The sequence below is a fragment of the Callithrix jacchus genome, chromosome 3, assembly GCF_049354715.1.
Source record: "Callithrix jacchus isolate 240 chromosome 3, calJac240_pri, whole genome shotgun sequence".
Classification (NCBI taxonomy): domain Eukaryota; kingdom Metazoa; phylum Chordata; class Mammalia; order Primates; family Cebidae; genus Callithrix; species Callithrix jacchus.
Window position 1 is genome coordinate 25,236,804 of NC_133504.1, and position 23,347 is coordinate 25,260,150.

The window sequence follows — 23,347 nt, forward strand, 5'->3', positions numbered from 1 at the left end:
TACAAGTTTCAACTTTTAAGACCATAAGGGTCAATTTATATGTTTATCCAAAACAACTGTCTATGGGACTATTGGGTCAATTTCAACATTAGATTTTGACTTGACTTACTGATTATTTTCCTTTTTATATTCTCTATATATAGGTGGCCTGGACCTTTTAATGGCAATTTTATGACTTTTAAGGCTTCAAGAAGTAGTTACATTTAGAGTTAGATTTGACTTTCTGCTCTTTGTGTTTAGAAACTGTATATAGTAAGTAAAAGCTGAGTGTAGATCTGTACAAATAATTCAAGGAACCTTGAAAAGCTAAGTATGTAGGCAAGGTGTTATGAACTCCATGGTAGACAAGTGTATGATAGTGATTGGTTGTCTTGGAGATGAGATATTCAGGGCCACATAGGAGGACAATTCAAACCCTATTCCTTAGCAAGGTCTTACAAACAGTACTATTCTGAAGTGAAATAGACCTGTAAAACAACAATCTATTGATAAGAACTGTGAGTTTCCTATTTATTTATTTATTTTTTTCCCACGCTTAGAAAATGAGGGTGCTTTCTTTTTTTTTTTTTTTTTAATTTTTTATTGGATTATAAGTTTTGGGGTACATGAGCAGAGCATGCAAGACAGTTGCGTAGGTACACACATGGCAGTGTGCTTTGCTTTTCTTCTCCCCTTCACCCACATTTGGCATTTATCCCCAGGCTATCCCTCCCCACCTCCCCCTCCCACTGGCCCTCCCCTTTTCCCCCCAATAGACCCCAGTGTTTAGTACTCCCCTTTCTGTGTCCATGTGTTCTCATTTTTCATCACCCACCTATGAGTGAGAATATGCGGTGTTTCATTTTCTGTTCTTGTGTCAGTTTGCTGAGGATGATGTTCTCCAGATTCATCCATGTCCCTACAAATGACACGAACTCATCATTTCTGATTGCTGCATAATATTCCATGGTGTATATGTGCCACATTTTTCCAATCCAGTCTATTATCAATGGGCATTTGGGTTAATTCCAGGTCTTTGCTATTGTAAACAGTGCTGCAATGAACATTCGTGTACATGTGTCCTTATAGTAGAAAGATTTATAGTCTTTTGGATATATACCCAGTAATGGGACTGCTGGGTCAAATGGAATTTCTATTTCTAAGGCCTTGAGGAATCGCCACACTGTCTTCCACAATGGTTGAACTAATTTACACTCCCACCAACAGTGTAAAAGTGTTCCTTTTTCTCCACATCCTCTCCAGAATCTGTTGTCTCCAGATTTTTTAATGATCGCCATTCTAACTGGCGTGAGATGGTATCTCAATGTGGTTTTGATTTGCATCTCTCTGATGACCAGTGACGATGAGCATTTTTTCATATGATTGTTGGCCTCATATATGTCTTCTTTCGTAAAGTATCTGTTCATATCCTTTGCCCACTTTTGAATGGGCTTGTTTGTTTTTTTCCTGTAAATCTGCTTGAGTTGTTTGTAAATTCTGGATATCAGCCCTTTGTCAGATGGGTAGAATGCGAAAATTTTTTCCCATTCTGTTGGTTGCCGATCCACTCTAGTGACTGTTTCTTTTGCCGTGCAGAAGCTGTGGAGTTTCATTAGGTCCCATTTGTCTATTTTGGCTTTTGTTGCCAATGCTCTTGGTGTTTTGTTCATGAAGTTCTTGCCTACTCCTATGTCCTGGATAGTTTTGCCTAGATTTCCTTCTAGGGTTTTTATGGTGCCAGGTCTTATGTTTAAGTCTTTAATCCATCTGGAGTTAATTTTAGTGTAAGGTGTCAGGAAGGGGTCCAGTTTCTGCTTTCTGCACATGGCTAGCCAGTTTTCCCAACACCATTTGTTAAACATGGAATCCTTGCCCCATTGCTTGTTTTTGTCAGGTTTATCAAAGATTGTATAGTTGTATGTATGTTGTGTTGCCTCCGGTGCCTCTGTTTTGTTCCATTGGTCTCTATCTCTGTTTTGGTACCAGTACCATGCTGTTTTGATTACTGTAGCCTTGTAGTATAGTTTGAAATCCGGTAGTGTGATGCCCCCCGCTGTGTTCTTTTTGCTTAGAATTGACTTGGCTATTCGGGCTCTCTTTTGGTTCCATATGAAGTTCATGGTGGTTTTTTCCAGTTCTGTGAAGAAAGTCAATGGTAGCTTGATGGGGATAGCGTTGATTCTGTAAATTACTTTGGGCAGTATAGCCATTTTCACGATATTAATTCTTCCTAACCATGAACATGGAATGTTTCTCCATCTGTTTGTGTCCTCTCTCATTTCGTTGAGCAGTGGTTTGTAGTTCTCCTTGAAGAGGTCCCTTACGTTCCTTGTGAGTTGTATTCCAAGGTATTTTATTCTTTTTGTAGCAATTGCGAATGGCAGTTCGCTCTTGATTTGGCTTTCTTTAAGTCTGTTATTGGTGTAGACGAATGCTTGTGATTTTTGCACATTGATTTTTATATCCTGAGACTTTGCTGAAGTTGTTTATCAGTTTCAGGAGTTTTTGGGCTGAGGCGATGGGGTCTTCTAGGTATACTATCATGTCGTCTGCAAATAGAGACAATTTGGCTTCCACCTTTCCTATTTGAATACCCTTTATTTCTTTTTCTTGCCTGATTGCTCTGGCTAGAACTTCCAGTACTATATTGAATAGGAGTGGTGAGAGAGGGCATTTTTGTCTAGTGCCAGATTTCAAAGGGAATGCTTCCAGTTTTTGCCCATTCAGTATGATATTGGCCGTTGGTTTATCATAAATAGCTTTTATTACTTTGAGATACGTTCCATCGATACCGAGTTTATTGAGGGTTTTTAGCATAAAAGGATGTTGAATTTTGTCAAATGCCTTCTCTGCGTCAATTGAGATAATCATGTGGTTTTTGTTTTTGGTTCTGTTTATGTGGTGAATTACGTTGATAGACTTGCGTATGTTGAACCAGCCTTGCATCCCCGGGATGAATCCTACTTGATCATGATGAATAAGTTTTTTGATTTGCTGTTGCAATCGGCTTGCCAATATTTTATTGAAGATTTTTGCATCTATGTTCATCATGGATATTGGCCTGATATTTTCTTTTCTCGTTGGGTCTCTGCCGGGTTTTGGTATCAGGATGATGTTGGTCTCATAAAATGATTTGGGAAGGATTCCCTCTTTTTGGATTGTTTGAAACAGTTTTAGAAGGAATGGTACCAGCTCCTCCTTGTGTGTCTGGTAGAATTCGGCTGTGAACCCATCTGGACCTGGGCTTTTTTTGTGAGGTAGGCTCTTAATTGCTGCCTCAACTTCATACCTTGTTATTGGTCTATTCATAGTTTCAGCTTCCTCCTGGTTTAGGCTTGGGAGGACACAGGAGTCCAGGAATTTATCCATTTCTTCCAGGTTTACTAGTTTATGTGCATAGAGTTGTTTGTTATATTCTCTGATGATGGTTTGAATTTCTGTGGAATCTGTGGTGATTTCCCCTTTATCATTTTTTATTGCATCTATTTGGTTGTTCTCTCTTTTATTTTTAATCAATCTGGCTAGTTGTCTGTCTATTTTGTTGATCTTTTCAAAAAACCAGCTCTTGGATTTATTGATTTTTTGAAGGGTTTTTCGTGTCTCAATCTCCTTCAGCTCAGCTCTGATCTTAGTAATTTCTTGTCTTCTGCTGGGTTTTGAGTTTTTTTGATCTTGCTCCTCTAGCTCTTTCAATTTTGACGATAGGGTGTCAATTTTGGATCTCTCCATTCTCCTCATATGGGCACTTATTGCTATATACTTTCCTCTAGAGACTGCTTTAAATGTGTCCCAGAGATTCTGGCACGTTGTGTCTTCATTCTCATTGGTTTCGAAGAACTTCTTTATTTCTGCCTTCATTTCGTTGTTTACCCAGTCAACATTCAAGAGCCAGTTGTTCAGTTTCCATGAAGCTGTGCGGTTCTGGGTCGGTTTCTGATTTCTGAGTTCTAACTTGATTGCACTATGGTCTGAGAGGCTGTTTGTTATGATTTCAGTTGTTTTGCATTTTTTGAGCAGTGCTTTACTTCCAATTATGTGGTCAATTTTAGAGTAGGTGTGATGTGGTGCTGAGAAGAATGTATATTCTGTGGATTTGGGGTGGAGAGTTCTGTAGATGTCCGCCAGGTTTGCTTGCTCCAGGTCTGAGTTCAAGCCCTGGGTATCCTTGTTGATTTTCTGTCTGGTTGATCTGTCTAGTATTGACAGTGGAGTGTTAAAGTCTCCCACTATTATTGTGTGGGAGTCTAAGTCCTTCTCTAAGTCAATAAGAACTTGCCTTATGTATCTGGGTGCTCCTGTGTTGGGTCCATATATGTTTAGGATCGTTAGCTCTTCTTGTTGTATCGATCCTTTTACCATTATGTAATGGCCTTCTTCGTCTCTTTTGATCTTTGTTGCTTTAAAGTCTATTTTATCAGAGATGAGAATTGCAACTCCTGCTTTTTTTTGCTTTCCATTAGCTTGGTAAATCTTCCTCCATCCCTTTATTTTGAGCCTTTGTGTATCCTTGCATGTGAGATGGGTTTCCTGGATACAGCACACTGATGGGTTTTGGATTTTTATCCAATTTGCCAGTCTGTGTCTTTTGATTGGTGCATTTAGTCCATTTACATTTAGGGTTAATATTGTTATGTGTCAATTTGATACTGCCATTTTGATTCTAAGTGGCTGTTTTGCCTGTTAGTTGTTGTAGATTCTTCATTATGTTGAAGCTCTTTAGCATTCAGTGTGATTTTGGAATGGCTGGTACTGATTGATTTTTTCTATGTGTAGTGCCTCTTTTAGGAGCTCTTGTAAAGCAGGCCTGGTGGTGACAAAATCTCTGAGTACTTGCTTGTTCGCAAAGGATTTTATTCTTCCTTCACTTCTGAAGCTCAGTTTGGCTGGATATGAAATTCTGGGTTGAAAGTTCTTTTCTTTAAGAATGTTGAATATTGGCCCCCACTCTATTCTGGCTTGTAGTGTTTCTGCCGAGAGATCTGCTGTGAGTCTGATGGGCTTCCCTTTGTGGGTGACCTGACCTTTCTCTCTGGCTGCCCTTAGTATTCTCTCCTTTATTTCAACCCTGTTGAATCTGATGATTATGTGCCTTGGGGTTGCTCTTCTTGCGGAATATCTTTGTGGTGTTCTCTGTATTTCCTGCAATTGAGTGTTGGCTTGTCTTGCTAGGTGGGGGAAATTTTCCTGGATGATGTCCTGAAGAGTATTTTCCAGCTTGGATTCATTCTCTTCGTCCCCTTTTGGTACACCTATCAAACGTAGGTTAGGTCTTTTCACATAGTCCCACATTTCTTGGAGACTTTGTTCATTCCTTTTTGCGCTTTTTTCTCTGATCTTGGTTTCTCGTTTTATTTCATTGAGTTGGTCTTCGACTTCAGATATTCTTTCTTCTGCTTGGTCAATTCGGCTATTGAAACTTGCGTTTGCATCGCGAAGTTCTCGTATTGTGTTTTTCAGCTCCTTTAATTCATTCATATTCCTCTCTAAGGTATCCATTCTTGTTATCATTTCCTCGAATCTTTTTTCAAATCTTTTTTCAAGGTTCTTAGTTTCTTTGCATTGATTTAATACATGATCTTTTAGCTCACAAAAGTTTCTCATTATCCATCTTCTGAAGTCTAATTCCATCATTTCGTCACAGTCATTCTCCGTCCAGCTTTGTTTCCTTGCTGGTGAGGACTTTGGTCCTTTCTAGGAGGCGATGTGTTCTGGTTTCGGGTGTTTTCCTCCTTTTTGTGCTGGTTTCTTCCCATCTTTGTGGATTTGTCCGCTGGTCGTCTGTGTAGTTACTGACTTTTCATTTGGGTCTCTGAGTGGACACCCAGAATGTTGATGATGAAGTATTTCTGTTGCTTGGTTTTCCTTCTACCAGTCTAGCCCCTTCGCTGTACGACTGCTGAGGTCCGCTCCAGACCCTGCTTGTCTGGGGTGCACCTCTAGTAGCCGTGGCACAGCGAGGGATGCTACCGGTTTCTTTTTCTGCTCTCTTTGTCCCAGGATGATGCCTGCCTAATGACAGTCTTTTGGATATAGAGGGGTCAGGGAGCTGCTTGAGGAGACAGTTTGTACTTTATAGGGGTTTAATTGCTGAGCTGTGCACTCTGTTGTTCATTCAGGGCTGTTAGGCTGGTATGTTTGATTCTGCTGCAACACAGCTCATTAAACAACCCTTTTTTTTTCTCAAATGCTCTGTGTTGAGGGGTTTGGGCTTTATTTTTGGATGTCCGATCAGGTGTCCTGCCCAGCTCAAAGGCAGACTAGCCACTGTTTGGCTGCCGAGGCTCCCCCCTGCTGTTGTGTGATTCGCGCTGTTCCTGTCGGCTCTGCTGTGGTCTCCGCCATGCCCTGTGGCGGAGTCTCTTCGTTGTAGCGTGTTGCCTCAGCAATGGCAGGCTGCGTCAGCAGTGGGCGTGTATCTCAGTAGGGATGTGTTGCCTCGGCAACGGCTGGCTGCCTCAGCAGTGGGCGTGTATATCAGTTGGGGCAGGTTGCCTCCGTAGTGGTGGACGCCCCTCCCCTACAGAGCGTCTAGGACCGTCTGCCCGGGATAGTTTGAAATCGCGGTTTTGTTCGTCCCACTGGGTATCCCAAACGATCTGTCCCTGCAATCCCCTGGGCTGGGCTACTGTGCAAGTCTCGTTCAGTCTCAAGTCCGGCCCTCTCACGTCTCAGGTTGCCGGTTCAACAAGGCACCCGGACAAGCGCGCCCTGTGGGGATTGCTGGGTAGGGCCGGCCGCTGCCGCCCCAGCTGCCAGCTTCGCCAGGCAGACCTACTGCCTGGCGTCCCGTGTCTTTTTATACTTGGGAGTTTCCCAGTTCTGTGGGCAACAAAGATCAGCCTGGAAATGCAGCACTGACTCACCGTTTGCGAATTCAACACGGGCTCCAATCCTTGGTTGTTCTCACAGTGCCATCTTGAGTCCCCTCCAGTTTCCTATCTATTGAATTTTGTTTATGTAATCTGTTTTTGTCCAATATCTTAAACTGCCCTGAAATTTTACTATGGTGCTTCTATTCAACATAGAAATTGAAGAATGTTATTGTGAGCATGGCCAGAGAAAAAATGTGTATTTTTAAATGATAGAGTGAAAAAAACTTCTACTTTTACCTGATTTATTCTGAAAGATATTGACAATTGTATAGTAGGGTGTAAATAGTGAACTAAGATGAGAATGTTTTAAAAATACTCTTAGCCATTAATGCACTCAGCCATTAACATTGATAAACATTTCTTTATAAGTTTAAGTTCCTTTTTTTTTGAGTAGAGAAAATTAATACTGCTTACAATATTTCCAAAATTATATTATATCACATTAGTATGTCTCAGGAGGTATATAAAATTCTAGCCTATGGCAATAAGAGAAGATAAAATTTTTAAATATCTTTTTAGAAATATAATATGCACATATAAAGATAAATATGCATAATTTGCTCATTTCTATCTCATTGAATTTTTATGAAATGAACACTGTCCCTCTAGCACCCAGATCAAGCAACATATGACCAAAAACTTACCCTTGCTGTCTTTCTATCACTATCCCTCATTTGGGTAACTATAATCCTCTCTTCAAATACACTGAATAGATATTCCTGTGTGTGACTTTAATGTAAATAAAATCATACAATATGCATTGTTTTGTGTTGGGCTTCTCTCAGCATTATGTTTGTGAGATTCATTCATAATATCCCCTGCATTCTCATTGCTTTATAACGTTCTATATTATGCATTTTATTTTGTTCAAGCATTTGTTCTTTGCATGAATACTGATTTTTTAAATTATTTATCCATTCTCTAGTTGATAGGCATGTGGTTGCTCTAGATTTGGGATATTGTACGTAGTATTGCTGTGATTTTGTGTAGATTTGGCTATTGTACATAGTATTGCTGCAATTCTGTGTAGATTTGGCTATTGAATTTAATATTGCTGTGATTCTGTGTAGATTTGGGCTATTGTACATAGTATTGCTGCAATTCTGTGTAGATTTGGCTATTGAATTTAATATTGCTGTGATTCTGTGTAGATTTGGGCTATTGTACCTAGTATTGCTGCAATTCTGTGTAGATTTGGGTTATTATCAATAGCATTACTTTTGTTTCAGTAGGGGCTAAGAGGTATTACAAAGGAGAGTTCACCTGATAGAGTTAAAAGAGGAAACACTGAAAGGGTGTCTGATTGGCAAGTGTTTAATTAAGGTGAAAGTTTGGGAAGTGGAAGATTTCTAATCCATCTTCAGGCACATTTGGTAGTCCGGATTGGCTGCAAGGGAGCATTTCAAAATAAAACTTGCTTTTCATTGCTTTAGTGGAGAAATTTCCATGGCTGAGCCAACTCCTGGAACAAGTGGGGATGTTTGTCCAGAAGTTGAACTGTTATAACAGTGTTTATGGACCTGACATAGGGAAATATTTGGCCATAGAAAGAGGTTTCTCAGAGCATTATTTAATTTTTCATGGGATGATGAAAGCATTTATGTATAGGTGCTAGTCTGATTTATGGACTTGAAAAGTAACAAAAAGATTTTCTCCTTGGCCAAACTCTAGTCAGAATCCTTTAAAGCCCTCTAGGTGTAGATCTTCAGTGCCTGTTCCTATCAAGGGCATCACCTAGTTTTAGCAAGAATTCTGGTAATCCTGTTTAGAACAAACCCCTCTTTGAAATCTGATCATCCTCATCTAATAAGCTGTTTCTTTTTTGTGTGTGTGTGAGATTTTTTTATTTGAGAAGTTTCAATCTTGCTGTCCAGGCTGGAGTGCAATGGTGCAGTCTAGATTCACTGCATACTCTACTTCCTAGGTTCTGCTTCCTAGGTTCAAGCTGGTATTACAGGAGTCCACCACCATGCAAGACTAATTTTTTATTTTTAGTACAGACAGATTTTCACCATGTTGGTCAGGCTGGTCTCGAATATTTATCTCCTCCCACCACCCTGCAGATGAGTCTGCTCACCCTGGTCTGCCTTCAGCAAGAATCCAGCTATGTCAACTTCACCAGAATACCCCTTTATCCCCAAATTTTCTTCTTAGTAAATTTTCATTCACTGAGCTCCACACCCTACCCAAACTATTCCTTGGCTATGAACACACACTTGTTTTTATTGTATTCTGAATTGAGTTTGTTTTATACTGTAGTCTCTTTTCCTGTACTGAAATAGTTCCTGGTTAAGATCTGCTTAACCACTCAAACTATTATTCAGCTCTGTTTTGCTTTAATGGAGAAAAAATAAAATAATAAAATAAAATTATTAACTCTGGCTAATGAATCTCAAATAAAATCTAAGGTGGATACTAATACATTAGTCTGGTTGCATGGCACCAAAATCAGCCACAGTTTCTTTTCAGTCTTTTCTCCATAATGCTGAGAAGGGTGTTGGCTTGGATGTTCCTCCTGAAAGTCTCTTGGGAGTTCTGGCCAAGCAAAGTGCTCAGTAAACAATGGTGTACAACCCAGAAGCCCCAACTTTGCTGCCAAAGAACAACTAACTAACTGATGCAGAAAAGCAACTTTCCACTAAAGACAATATAAACTGCAAAGCCCAAGTTCAATTTGTATTACATGAACAAAGCTCAGCATCCACTCCTAGACAGGATACTAAATAATGCTGTCTGAAGCAGTATGCTTTCTTTCAGTAAATTTAGGTATCACTCTCCAAAACTGAGTAGGTAGTTATTTTATATGCATATAACTAAAAGTCACTCTTAAATATTACACTTCATCTCACATAAGAGATTTTTACTTCCAAAAGCAAATTGATGTTTACACTTTTAGAATTATTGAAAAATGTAAAATCTGTAATAAATTTAAAATGTCAGTTTTTGAAATTAATACGTAAAACAATGAGCAAACTCTTAACACCTATTCACTGCTATACCACTGTTAGTTCTTTGAATATTCAAAATTTGCATTCTATCTTACTCTGAAATGATCAAATAATAAAAAAGTACAATCTTTATTTTTTATGTGTATTAATTTTAAATTATATATGTTTAGCCATTCTTGCCTTGCTATCAATAAATACCTGAGCCTGGGTAATTTATTCAAGAGAGGTTTAATTTGCCCATGCTTCTACAGGCTTTACAGAAAGCATAGCACTGACATGTGCTTCTAGCGAGGTCTCAGGAAAGTTTTCCTCATGATCAAAGGCAAAGGGGAGTATACACAGCTCATGGCCAGAGCAGGAACAAGAGAGAAAGACTGCAGGGAGGAAATGCTACACACTTTTAAATAACCTTATCTCATGAGAACACTCTCACTATACCAAATACAGCAACAAGCCATGAGGGATCTGCTCCCACGATTCAAACACTTCCCGCCAGGCCCCATCTCCAGCGTTTAAAATTATAGATCTACATGAGATTTGAGCAGGGGCAAAAATCCAAATGATATCATTCTGCCCCTGGCTTCTTTCAAATCTCATGTCCTTCTTTCATTGTATAATGCAATCATGCCTTCCCAAAAATCTCCCAAATTCTTAACACGTTCCAGCATTAACTCAAAAGTTCGAAGTCTAATCTGAAAGGCAGCAAACTCCTTCTACTTATGACCCTGTAAAATTCTTTTTTAAAAGTTTTTTACTCCCAAGGTTTAATGGAAGTATAGGCATTGGGTAATCATTCCCATTCCAAAAGAAATCAGACAGACTAAAGGGGCTACAGGCCCCTTGAAAGTTTCAAACACAGCAAGGCAGGCATTAAATCTTAAAACTCCAAAGTTATCTCCTTTGAATCCATGTCCCACATCGAGGCCATATTGGTGCAAGGGGTGCATTCCTAATGCCTTGGACAGCTCCACCTTTGGAGCTTTGCAGGTTCTAACCCCTGGGGCTGTAGTCATAGGCTCGATTTGAATGTCTGTTGCTTTACCAGGTACAGAGTTGAAGCTGCTGGTGGTTCCACCATTCTTGAATCTGGAGGATGGTGGGCCCCTTCCCACAGCTCCACTAGGCAGTGTCCCAGTGGAATCTCTCTATTTGGTCTCTAATGCTGCATTTCCCCTCCAAAGTAGGAGGGTTTCTATAAAGGCTAGCATGGCTTCTGTGAGGGCTTCACCACTAAAGAAGGTTTCTGCCTGGATGTCCAGGCTTTTCCATACATCCTCTGAAATGTAGGCAGGGGCTGCCTAGGATCCACTACTCCTGCACTCTATACATCTGCAGGCTGAATGCTACATGGAAGCCACCAGGCTTATAGCTTGCATAAGTGACTCACTCCTATAATCCCAGCACTTTGGGAGGCTGACATGGGCAGATCACCTGAGGTCAGGAGCTCAAGACCAGCCTAGACAACATGGTGAAATCACATTTCTACTAAAAATACAGAAAAACAAAACAACTAGCCAGAGCAGTGGTGTGCATCTATAGTCCCAGCTACACTGGAGGCTGACACAGGAGAATAGCTTGAACCCTGCAGGCAGAGGTTGCAGTGAGCTGACATCACGACACTGTACTCTAACCTGGGCAACAAGAGCAAATCTCCATCTCAAAAAAAAAGAAGAAAGAAAGAAAGAAAAAGACATTGCAAACCGTCCCTTATCTTCCTGACTTCTTCGGAGCCCTCCAAACTTTACCAACCTCTTCTTGTTACCCAGTTTCAAAGCTGTTTCCACATTTTCAGGTGTCTTTATAGCAGCATAGCAGTATCCAAATCCTCAGTACCAATTTTCTTTTCTTTTTTTTAATTGCATTTTAGGTTTTGAGATATATGTGAAGAACATGCAAGATTGTTGCATAGGTAAACACATGGCAGTGGGATTTTCTGCCTTCCTCCCCATCACCTATATCTGGCATTTCTCCCCATGCTATCTCTCCCTGCCCTCCATTCCCTGCTGTTTCTCCAGTATATCCCCCCGACAGACCCCAGTGGATGATGCTCCCATCCCTGCGTCCATGTGTTTTTATTGTTCAATACCTGCCTATGAGTGAGAATATGCAGTGTTTGATTTTCTGTTCTTGTGTCAGTTTGCTGAGAATGACCGTTTCCAGCTTCATCTATGTCCCTACAAAGGACAAAAACTCATAGTTTTTGATGGCTGCATATTCCATGGTGTATATGTGCCACATTTTCCCTGTTCAGTCTATCATCAATGGGCTTTTGGGTTGGTTCCAGGTCTTTCCTATTGTAAACAGTGCTGCAATGAATATTCGTGTGCATGTGTCCTTATAGTAGTAGTATATATACTTTGGATATATGCCCAGTAATGGGATTGCTGGGTCAAATGTAATTTCTATTTCTACGTCCTCGGGGAATTGCCACACTGTCTTCCACAATGGTTGAACTAATTTACACTTCAACCAACAGTGTAAAAGTTTTTCTATTTCTCCACATCCTCTCCAGCATCTGTTGTCTCCAGATTTTTTAATGATCACCATTCTAACTGGCGTGATATGGTATCTCAATGTAGTTTTGATTTGCATTTCTCTAATGACCAGTGATAATGAGCATTTTTTTATATGTTTGTTGGCCTCATGTATGTCTTCTTTTGTAACATGTCTGTTCATATCCTTCACCCACTTTTGAATGGGCTTGTTTGCTTTTCTCTTGTAAATCTGTTTTAGTTCTTTCTAGATTCTGGATATCAGCCCTTTGTCAGATGGGTAGATGGCAAAAACTTTTTCCCATTATGGTGGTTGCCGATTCACTCTAATGACCGTTTCTTTTGCTGTGCAGAAGTTGTGGAGTTTGATTAGGTCCCATTTGTCTATTTTGGCTTTTGTTGCCAATGCTTTTTTTGTTTTGGTCATGTAGACCTTACCTACACCTATGTCCTAAATGGTTTTGCCTATTTTTCTTCTAGAGTTTTTATGATGTTAGGTCTTATGTTTAAGTCTTTAATCCATCTGGAGTTAATTATAGTGTAAGGTGTCAGGAACAGATCCAGTGTCTGCTTTCTGCACATAGCTAGCCAGTTTTCCCAACACCATTTAGTAAACAGGAACTCCTTTCCCCATTGCTTGTTTCTGTCAGGTTTGTCAAAGATTGAAATGTTGTAGGTGTGCCGTGTTTCATCTGAGGCCACTGTTCTGTTCCATTGGTCTATATCTCTGTTTTGGTACCAGTGCCATGCTGTTTTGATTACTGAAGCCTTATAGTATAGTTTGAAGTTTGGTAGTGTGATGTCTCCTACTTTGTTTTTTTTTTTTCCTTAGAATTGACTTGGCTATGTGAGCTCTCTTTTGGTTCCATATAAAGTATAAGATAGATTTTCCCAGATCTGTGAAGAAGGCATTGGGAGCTTGATGGGGTAGTTCTGAATTTGTAAATTACTTTGGGCGCTATGGCCATTTTATTATATTGATTCTTCCTAACCATGAGCACGGCATGTTTCTCCATCTGTTTGTGCCCTCTCTTATTTCATTGAGCAGTGGTTTGTAGTTCTCCTTGAAGAGGTCCTTTATGTTCCTTGCTAGTTGTATTCCTAGGTACTTTATTCTATTTGTAGCAATTGTGAATGGCAGTTCATTCTTGATTCGGCTCTCTTTATGTCTGTTATTTGTGTATAGGAATGCTTGTGAATTTTGCACATTGATTTTGTATTCTGTGACTTTGCTAAAGTTGCTTATCAGTTTCAGGAGATTTTGGGCTGAGATGATGGGGTCTTCTAGATACACAATCATGTCATCTGCAAATAGAAACAATTTGACTTCCTTCTTTTATATTTGAATACACTTTATTTCTTTTTCTTGCCCAATTGCTTTGGCTAGAACTTTCAGTAGTATATAGAATAGGAGTGGTGAGAGAGGGCACCCTTTTCTAGTGCCAGGTTTCAAAGGGAATGCTTCCAGTTCTTGCCCATTCAGTATGATATTGCCTGTTGTTTTGTCATAAATATCTTTTATTATTTTGTGATACATTCCATAAATACCTAGTTTATTGAGGGGTTTTAGCATAAAAGCTGTAAAATTTTGTCAAAGGCCTTCTCTGCATCTATTGAGATAATCATGTGGTTTTTGTCTTTGGTTCTGTTTATTTGGTAAATTATGTTTATAGACTTGCATATGTTGAACCAGCCTTGCATCCCCAGGGTGAATCCTACTTGATGATGGTGGATAAGCTTTTTGATGTGCTATTGCAATTGGTTTGCCAGTATTCTATTGAATATTTTTGTGTCTCTGTTTATCATGAATATTAGCCTGAAGTTTTCTTTTCTTGTCTCTGCCAAGTTTTGGTATCAGGATGATGTTGGTCTCATAAAATGATTTGGAAGGATTCCCTCTTTTTGGATTGTTTGGAATAGTTTCAGAAGGAATGGTACCAGCTCCTATTTGTATATCTGGTAGAATTTGATTGTGAACCTATTTGGACCTGGGCTTTTTTTTGGGCTGATAGGCTCTTAATTGCTGCCTCAACTTCAGCCCTTATTATTGGTCTATTCAGGGTTTTGACTTCTTCCTGTTTTAGGCTTGGGAGGAGGCAAAAGTCCAGGAATTTATTCATTTATTCAAGGTTTACTAGTTTATGTGCATAGAGTTGTTTGTTACAATCTCTAATGATGGTTTGTATTTCTGTGGAATCTGTGGAGATATCCATTTATTGTTTTTTATTGCATCTATTTGATTATTCTCTCTTTTCTTTTTTATTAATCTGGCTAGTGGTCTGTCTACTTTATTGATCTTTTTGAAAAACCTGCTTCTGAATTTATTGATATTTTGAAGGGATTTTTTGTGTCTCGATCTCCTTCTGTTCTGCTCTGATCTTAGTTATTTCTTGTCTTCTGCTAGGTTTTGAGTTTTTTTGATCTTGCTTCACAAGCTCTTTCAATTTTTGTGATAGGGTGTCAATTTTAAATCTCTCCTTGCTTCTCGTGTGGGCATTAATTGCTATATATTTTCCTGGAGACTGCTTTAAATGTGTCCCAGAGATTCTGGCATGTTGTGTCTTCATTCTCATTGGTTTCAAAGAACATCTTTACTTCTGCCTTCATTTCATTGTTTATTCAGTCAACGTTCAAGAGCCAATTCTTCAGTTTCCATGAAGCTGTGTGGTTCTGAGTTAGTTTCTGAATTCTGAGTTTTTACTTGATTGCACTGTGGTCTGAGAAACCATTTGTTATGGTTTCCATTCTTTTGCATTTGCTGAGGAGTGACTTACTTCCAATTATGTGGTCAATTTTAGAGTAGGTATGATGTGTTGCTGAGAAGAATGTATATTTTGTGGATTTGGGGTGGAGAGTTCTGTAAATGTCTATTAAGTTTGCTTGTTTCAGGTCTGAGTTCAAGTCCTGGATATTCTTGTTAGTTTTCTGTCTGATTGATCTGTCTAATATTGACAATGGGGTGTTAAAGTCTCCCACTATTATTGTGCAGGAGTCTTAGTCTCTTTGTAAGTCATTAAGAACTTGCCTTATGTATCTGGGCCCTCCTGTATTTGATACGTATATATTTAGGATTGTTAGCTTTTCTTGATGCATTGAACCTTTTACCATTATTTAATGTCCTTCTTTGTCTGTTTTGATCTTTGTTGCTTTAAAGTCTATTTTATCAAAGATGAGAATTGCAACTCCTGCTTTTTTTTTCTCTCCATTTGCTTGATAAATCTTCCTCCATCCCTTTATTTTGAGCCTTTGTGTTTCCTTGCATGTGAGATGGGTTTCCTGGATACATCACATCGATGGGTTTTGGCTTTTTATCCAATTTGCCAGTCTGTGTCTTTTGATTGGTGCATTTAGCCCATTTACATTTAGGGTTAATATGGTTATGTTTGAATTTGATACTGCCATTTTGATTCTAGCTGGCTGTTTTGCCCGTTAGTTAATGAAGATTCTTCATTTTGTTGATGCTCTTTACCATTTCATATGTTTTTGGACTGGTACTGGTTGTTCCTTTCTATGTCTAGTGCCTCTTTCTGAAGCTCTTGTAAAGCAGGCCTGTTGGTGATGAAGTCTCTGAGTACTTGCTTGTTTGCAAAGAATTTTATTTTTTCTTCACTTATAAAGCTTAGTTTGGCTGGATATGAAATTCTAGGTTGAAAGTTCTTTTCTTTAAGAATGTTGAATATTGGCCCCCACTCTCTTCTGACTTGTAGGTTTCTGCCGAGAGATCTGCTGTGAGTCTGATGGGCTTCCCTTTGTGGGTAACCCAACGTTTCTCTCCTGCTGTGCTTAGCATTTTCTCTTTTATTTTTACCCTGGTGAATCTTACAATTATGTGCCTTGGAGTTGCTCTTCTTGAGGAATATTTTTGTGGTGCTCTCTGTGTTTCATGGACATTGATTGGCCTGCCTTGCTAGGTTGGGGAAGTTTTCCTGGATAATGTCCTGAAGAGTATTTTCAAGCTTAGATTCATTCTCTTCATCACATTCAGGTATACCTATCAAACATAGATTAGGTCATTTCACATAGTCACATATTTGTTGGAGACTCTGTTAATTCTTTTTTACCCTTTGTTCTCTAATGTTGCCTTCTCATTTTGTTTCATTGAGTCGATCTTCGACTTCTGATATATGTTTTTCTGCTTGGTCAATTCAGCTGTTGAAATTTATGTAGGCTTTGCGAAGTTCTCATGTTGTGTTTTTCAGCTTTATCAATTCACTTACATTCCTTTCTAAGTTGTTTTTTCTCATTAGCATTTTGTCTAATGTTTTTTCAATGTTCTTAGTTCTTTACATTGAGTTAGAACATGTTCTTTTAGCTCACAGAAGTTCCTTATTACACACCTTCTGAAGCCTGATTCTGTCAATTCATCACATTTCTCCTTCATCCTGCCTTATTCCCTGGCTGGTGAGGAGTTGCAATTCATTGTAAGTGGAGAGGCTTTCTGGTTTCAGGTGTTTTCATCCTTTTTGTGCTGGTTTCTTCCCATCTTTTTTTATTTATCCACCTGTCATCTTTGTAGTTGTTGACTTCAGATTGGGTTTCTGAGTGGATATCCAGTTTGTTGATGGTGAAGTTATTTCTTTCTGTTTCTTAGTTTTCCTTCTAACAGTCTGACCCCTCTGCTGTAGGACTGCTGATGTCTGTTCCAGGCCATGCTTGCTTTCAGATTACCTGCAGAAGCTGCAGAACAGTAAGGGTTGCTGCCAGTTTCTTATTCCGCTGTCTTTGCCCCAGAAGGATACCCGCCAGATGTCAGTCTGAACTCTCATTTATGAGGTGACTCTTTGGATATATGGGAGTCAGGGAGCTGCTTGAGGAGACTGTCTTTTATAGGAGCTCAAGTGCCGAGTTGTGAGCTCCATTGTTCATTCAGTGCTGCTGGGAAGGTATGTTTAAATCTGATGCAGCAGAACTGATAAACCCCCCATTTTTTTCCCAGGTGCTCTGCCCTGGGTAGTAAGGCTTTAGTGTGTGTTGTGCTGCTGCCTTTTTTCAGGACTGCCCTGCCTAGTGAGGAGGTGGCCTAGTCACTCTCTGCCTGCAGAGGATTTGCTGAGCTGCTGTGGTCTCTGCCCAGCTGCCATGTGAATTTCCCTGCAGTCCTGTTTATACGGGTATAGTTAGAACTGCCTCAGCAATGGCAGCCCACCTCTATAATGGTGGACTCTCTCTGTAATGGTGGGCTGTCTCCGCAATAATGGCTGCCTCAGCAATTGCAAACTATCTCCATAGTGGTGGTCTGTCTTGGTAATAGTGGACACTCCTCTCCCACAGAGATGGACCATCCCAGGTCTAGCTGTGCTTGCTGTGAAACTCTCAAATCTGGAGCATTTCTGATTGCTGTTTTTTGTGGGGGTGGGACTAGCCGAGCCTGATTACCTGTCTCCCTGCCTCAGAGCCCCCCCCCCCGCTTTTTAGTTGAACTGTCGACTCTGTATCATAGGTGTTCCAGTTGCCTGTTGAAAAGGCAGCAGGATCTGTGTGATTTCCATTGCAGTGACCCATTGCACCAGCTGAAATAGCTGCACTGTGATTCATGGCACATGTTTGCCCAGAATATCCTGGCCTGGCTCCCTGTTTCTGTCCCCTTTGTAATCAGATGAATGTGTGACTCTGTCTCCCAGGAGCTCCAATTGCCAGCTAACATGGTGCCTGGACCTGTGTATTTTGTCTGGAGAACCGCTGCACCGGAGTGCCAGCAAAACAGCCATGCTGGCCAGAACAGCCCTGCTGGCCAAAACAGCCATGCCAGCCAAACCAGCCACACTGGCGACCCATGGGGCTTCTCCACCTGGGAATCTCCTGGTCTATGGGAAATAAAACTTCGTCTGGAAATTCAATGTTTACTCACCCTCCATGCTTTCACTGGGAGCTGCCAATTCTGAGCTGTTCCTAATCAGCCATCTTCCAGTGCCAATTTTCTGTGTTAGTTGATTCTTACATTGCTATAAAAATATACCTGATACTGGGTAATTTATAATTAAGAATGTTGAATTGGCTCACATTTCTGCAGGCTGTACAGGGAACAAAGCACTGACATCTGCTCATGGTGAAGCTTCAGGTAGGGTTCATTCACGGCAGAAAGTGAAATAGAAGCAGGCACCTAGCATGGCCAGAGCAGGAGCAAGAGAGAGAAAGTGGTGGAGGTGAAGAGTGTACAGCTTTAAAAGACCAGATCCCACAATAATTTTTTCACTATTGCAAAGATGATGACACCAAGTCATGAGGGATCTATTTGTCCCTTTGATCCAAAAAATCTCCCAATAGGATGCACATCAGCATTGGTAATTACACTTCAATGTGAGATTTGGGCAGTGATAAATATCCAAACTACATCATTATAAGTATTTATTCTGTATAACATATTATATATATATCAAAACATGTTATAATATATATATATATATATATATATATATATATATATATATATATATATATATATAATAAGGTCACAATAAAAACAATAACAAAAATACAGGTCAATATCCCCCATCAACATAGTTGAAAAATTTATAAATTTAAGTCATTTTATATATATGTGTGTGTGTGTGTGTGTGTGTGTGTGTGTGTGTGTATACTTTTGAGAATTGTTATATCTAGCTAATTAACAATGACTTATCTCGCATAAATTTTTATGGTAAGAACACTCAAAATCTCATCTCACCATTTCTCAAAAATACAATATACTGTCACTAATTATAGGTAACCATGCTATACAATAGATCTCTTGAATTTACTTCTCCTTTATAAATGCAATAATGTAGGCTTTGACCAGCATTTCCCCAATGTCCCCCTCTTTCCCTAACACCCCAGCCTCTAGTAATGATTTTACTTCAGAATTATGTGAAATCAACTTTTTAACATTCTACATGTTATTGGAAAGACCAATATAGATGAGGCTTTATCAATTCACATGAACTCTAAGCTTAAGAAAACAAAATCACTATGGGTGGAGGGTTCAGAGCCCAGCTGGCATGAAAAATTTCTAAATTCCTATGGGTGTAAGTTATAACAATAGAAACTGTGAAGTGAATTATTAAAACTGCCTCAGCAATGGCAGCCCACCTCTATAATGGTGGACTCTCTCTGATTTACAGCCCATACCACTGCAACTCTGATAGGACAGAAAAGTGGCCTTAAAGTTTCAGCCAACTTACAGGGGCTGCAAACAAATTATCTTCATGTTCTATAGTTCACCTTTAGATCAAAATTGCCAAATTATACCTCATTTTAATGATAAAAATCCCACACCAAAGTAAACAGGGAATGTATATTACATGTTTACCCACTGCATGTGCTTGGTTACTTTCCAAAACATGTATACCTTTTCCCCTCCATCCTATTTATTACATATGACTTTATTGTATGATACCAACTTTGTGAGGCATAAAGCCCGACCTGCCCTTACCCTCTGCATGGAGTGAGCACTTTTCTTCCATGCTGGAGGCTTTTTCTTCCTCGCACACAAACCAGTGTTTTTCAATTTTTGTATAGAGGTATTTCACCTCTTTGGTTAAACTTATTCCTACATATTTTTTGTAGCAGGGATAAATTGATTGTTTTCTTTTTCTTTTTTAGATGGTTTACTGTTAGTGTATACAATTGCTACTAATTTTTGTACATTGACTTTTTATCCTTCAACTCTCTTCTTTACTATTGAGCCATCCTGGCGGTCTTTTGGAGAACACACACATGAGTGATATCATGTGGTGTTTGTATTTCTTTGCCTGGCTTACTTTGATTAATTTAATTTCTTCCAGGTTTATCAATGTTGAAAATGCCAGGATTTCCTTTTCTATTTTTAGATAATATCCCATTGCATATACTTACTACATTTTTTATTCACTAGTCCATTGAGGGACATTTAGGTTGATTATACTATGATTTGAAGTCAGGTAAGGTTATGCCTCTAGCTTTCCCTTTTTGCTCAAGATTGCTTTTGTAATTGGAAGTTGTTTGTGGTTCCATGCATGTTTCAAGATCCTTAAAATTTTTATAAAGAATGTCATTGATATTTTGATGAGGACTGCATTGAATCTATAGATAACTTTGGATGGTATAAATGTTTTAACAATATTAACACTTTCCATACAAAAACAGGATCCATCTTTCAATTCATTCATGACTTCTTCAATATCTAGTATCCATGTTTTATAATTTTCAGTGTAGAGATATTTCACACCCTTGGTTAAATTTATTCCTATTTTTTGTAGCTATTGTAAATGAGATGGTTTTCTTATTCTTTTTTAGATGGTTTACTGTTAGTGTATAGAAGTGCTACTAATTTTTTGTATGCTAACTTTTTATCCTTCAACTTTACTAAATTTATCAGTCCTAACCATTTTTTTATAGAGTCTTTAGAGTTTTTTTAATATAAAACATTACGTCACCTTCAACTGAGAACAATTTAACTTTTACTTTCCTAATTTGGATGTTTTTAATTTCTCACCTAATATCTTGGGCTAGGAATTCTAGTACCATATGGAAGAGAAGCAGCAGGAGTGGTCATCCTTGTTATGTTTTAGTTTCTAGCAGAAAATATTTCACCTTTTTCTCATTCAATCTAATGTTAGCTGTTGGTTTGTTATATGTGGACTTTGTTATGTTAAGATAAATTCCTTTCATATATTATTTGTTGAGAAATTTTTATGATGAAGAAACATTGAATTTTGTCCAATACTCACCCATGAAAATGATTGTTTTTCCCTATATTATATTAATGTGATGTTTATATTTATTTATTTATTTATTCTTTTTTTTAAATTTTTTATTGGACTTTAGGTTTTGGGGCACATGAGCAGAGCATGCAAGACAGTTGCGTAGGAACACACATGGCAGTGTGCTTTTCTTTCCTTCTCCCCTTCACTCATATTTGGCATTTCTCCCCAGGCTATCCCTCCCCACCTCCCCCTCCCACTGGTCCTCCACCTTTCCCCCCAATAGACCCCAGTGTTTAGTACTCCCCTTTCTGTGTCCATGTGTTCTCATTTTTCATCACCCGCCTATGAGTGAGAATATGCGGTATTTCATTTTCTGTTCTTGTGTCAGTGTGCTGAGGATGACGTTCTTCAGATTCATCCATGTCCCTACAAACGATACAAACTCATCATTTCTGATTGCTGCATAATATTCCATGGTGTAGAAGACTCAAGATGGCACTGTGAGAACAACCCAGGAGTGGAGCTCACGTTGAATCCGCAAACAGTGAGTCCGAGCTGCATTTCCAGACTGATCTTTGTTGCCCACAGAACGGGGAAACTCCCAAGTATAAAAAGACACGGGACGCCAGGCAGTAGGTCTGCCTGGCGAAGCTGGCAGCCGGGGCGGTGGTGGCCGGCCCTACCCAGCAATCCCCACAGGGTGCGCTTGTCCGGGTGTGCTGTTGAACCAGCAACATGAGACTTGAGAAGGCTGGACTTGAGACTGAACAAGACTTGGACAGTAGCCCAGCCCAGGGGATTGCAGGAACAGATCGTTTGGGATACCCAGTGGGACGAACAAAACCGCGATTTCAAACTATCCCAAGCAGATGGTCCGAGACGCTCTGTGGGGGAGGGGCGTACACCATTACCGAGGCAACCCGCCCCAACTGAGATACACGCCCACTGTTGACGCAGCCAGCTGTTGCCGAGGCAACCCGTCCCTACTGAGATACACGCCCACTGCTGACGCAGCCTGCCATTGCTGAGGCAACAGGCTACATAGAAGAGACTCCACTGCAGGGTGTGGCGGAGACCACAGCAGAGCCTGCAGGAACAGGGCGAATCACACAACAGCAGGGCGGAGCCTCGGCAGCCAAACAGTGGCTAGTCTGCCTTCTAGCTGGGCAGGACACCTCATCGAACATCCAAAAATAAAGCCCAAACCCCTCAACACAGAGCATTTGAGAAAAAAAAAGGGTTTTTTAATGATCTCTGTTACAGCAGAATCAAACATAGCAGCCTAACAGCCCTAAATGAACAACAGAACACACAGCTCAGCAATTAAGCCCATATAAAGTACAAACTGTCTCCTCAAGCAGCTCCCTGACCCCTCTATATCCAAAATACTGACATTAGGCAGGCACCATCCTGGGACAAAGATAGCAGAAAAAGAAACTGGTAGCATCCCTCGCTGTGCCACAGCTGCTAGAGGTGCACCCCAGACAAGCAGGGTTTGGAGCAGACCTCAGCAGTCGTACAGCGAAGGGGCTAGACTGGTAGAAGCAAAACCAAGCAACAGAAATACTTCATCATCAACATTCTGGTTGTCCACTCAGAGACCCAATAGAAAAGTCAGCAACTATGCAGATGACAAGCAGACAAATCCACAACGATGGGAAGAAACCAACGAAAAAAGGAAGAAAACATCCGAAACCAGAACACCTCGCCTCCTAGAAAGGACCAAAACTCCTCACCAGCAAGGGAACAAAGCTGGACGGAGAATGACTGTGATGAAATGACGGAATTAGACTTCAGAAGATAAATAAGGAGAAACTTTTGTGAGCTAAAAGATCATGTTTTAAATCAATGCAAAGAAACTAAGAACCTTGAAAACAGATTTGAAAAAAGATTCGAGGAAATGATAACAAGAATGGATAACTTAGAGAGGAATATGAATGAATTAAAGGAGCTGAAAAACACAATACGAGAACTTCGCTAAGCAAACACAAGTTTCAATAGCCGAATTGAACAAGAAGAAGAAATAATATCTGATGTCGAAGACCAAGTCAATGAAATAAAACGAGAAACCAAGATGAGAGAAAAAAGCGCAAAAAGGAATGAACAAAGTCTCCAAGAAATGTGGGACTATGTGAAAAGACCTAACCTACGTTTGATAGGTGTACCAGAAGGGCACGAAGGGAATGAATCCCAGCTGGAAAATACTCTTCAGGACATCATTCAGGAAAATTTCCCCCACCTAGCAAGACAGGCCAACACCCAACTGCAGGAAATACAGAGAACACTACAAAGATATTCCGCAAGAAGAGCAACCCCAAGGCACATAATCGTCAGATTCAACATTATTGAAATAAAGGAGAGAATACTGATTTTTTGAAAAGATCAACCAAATAGAC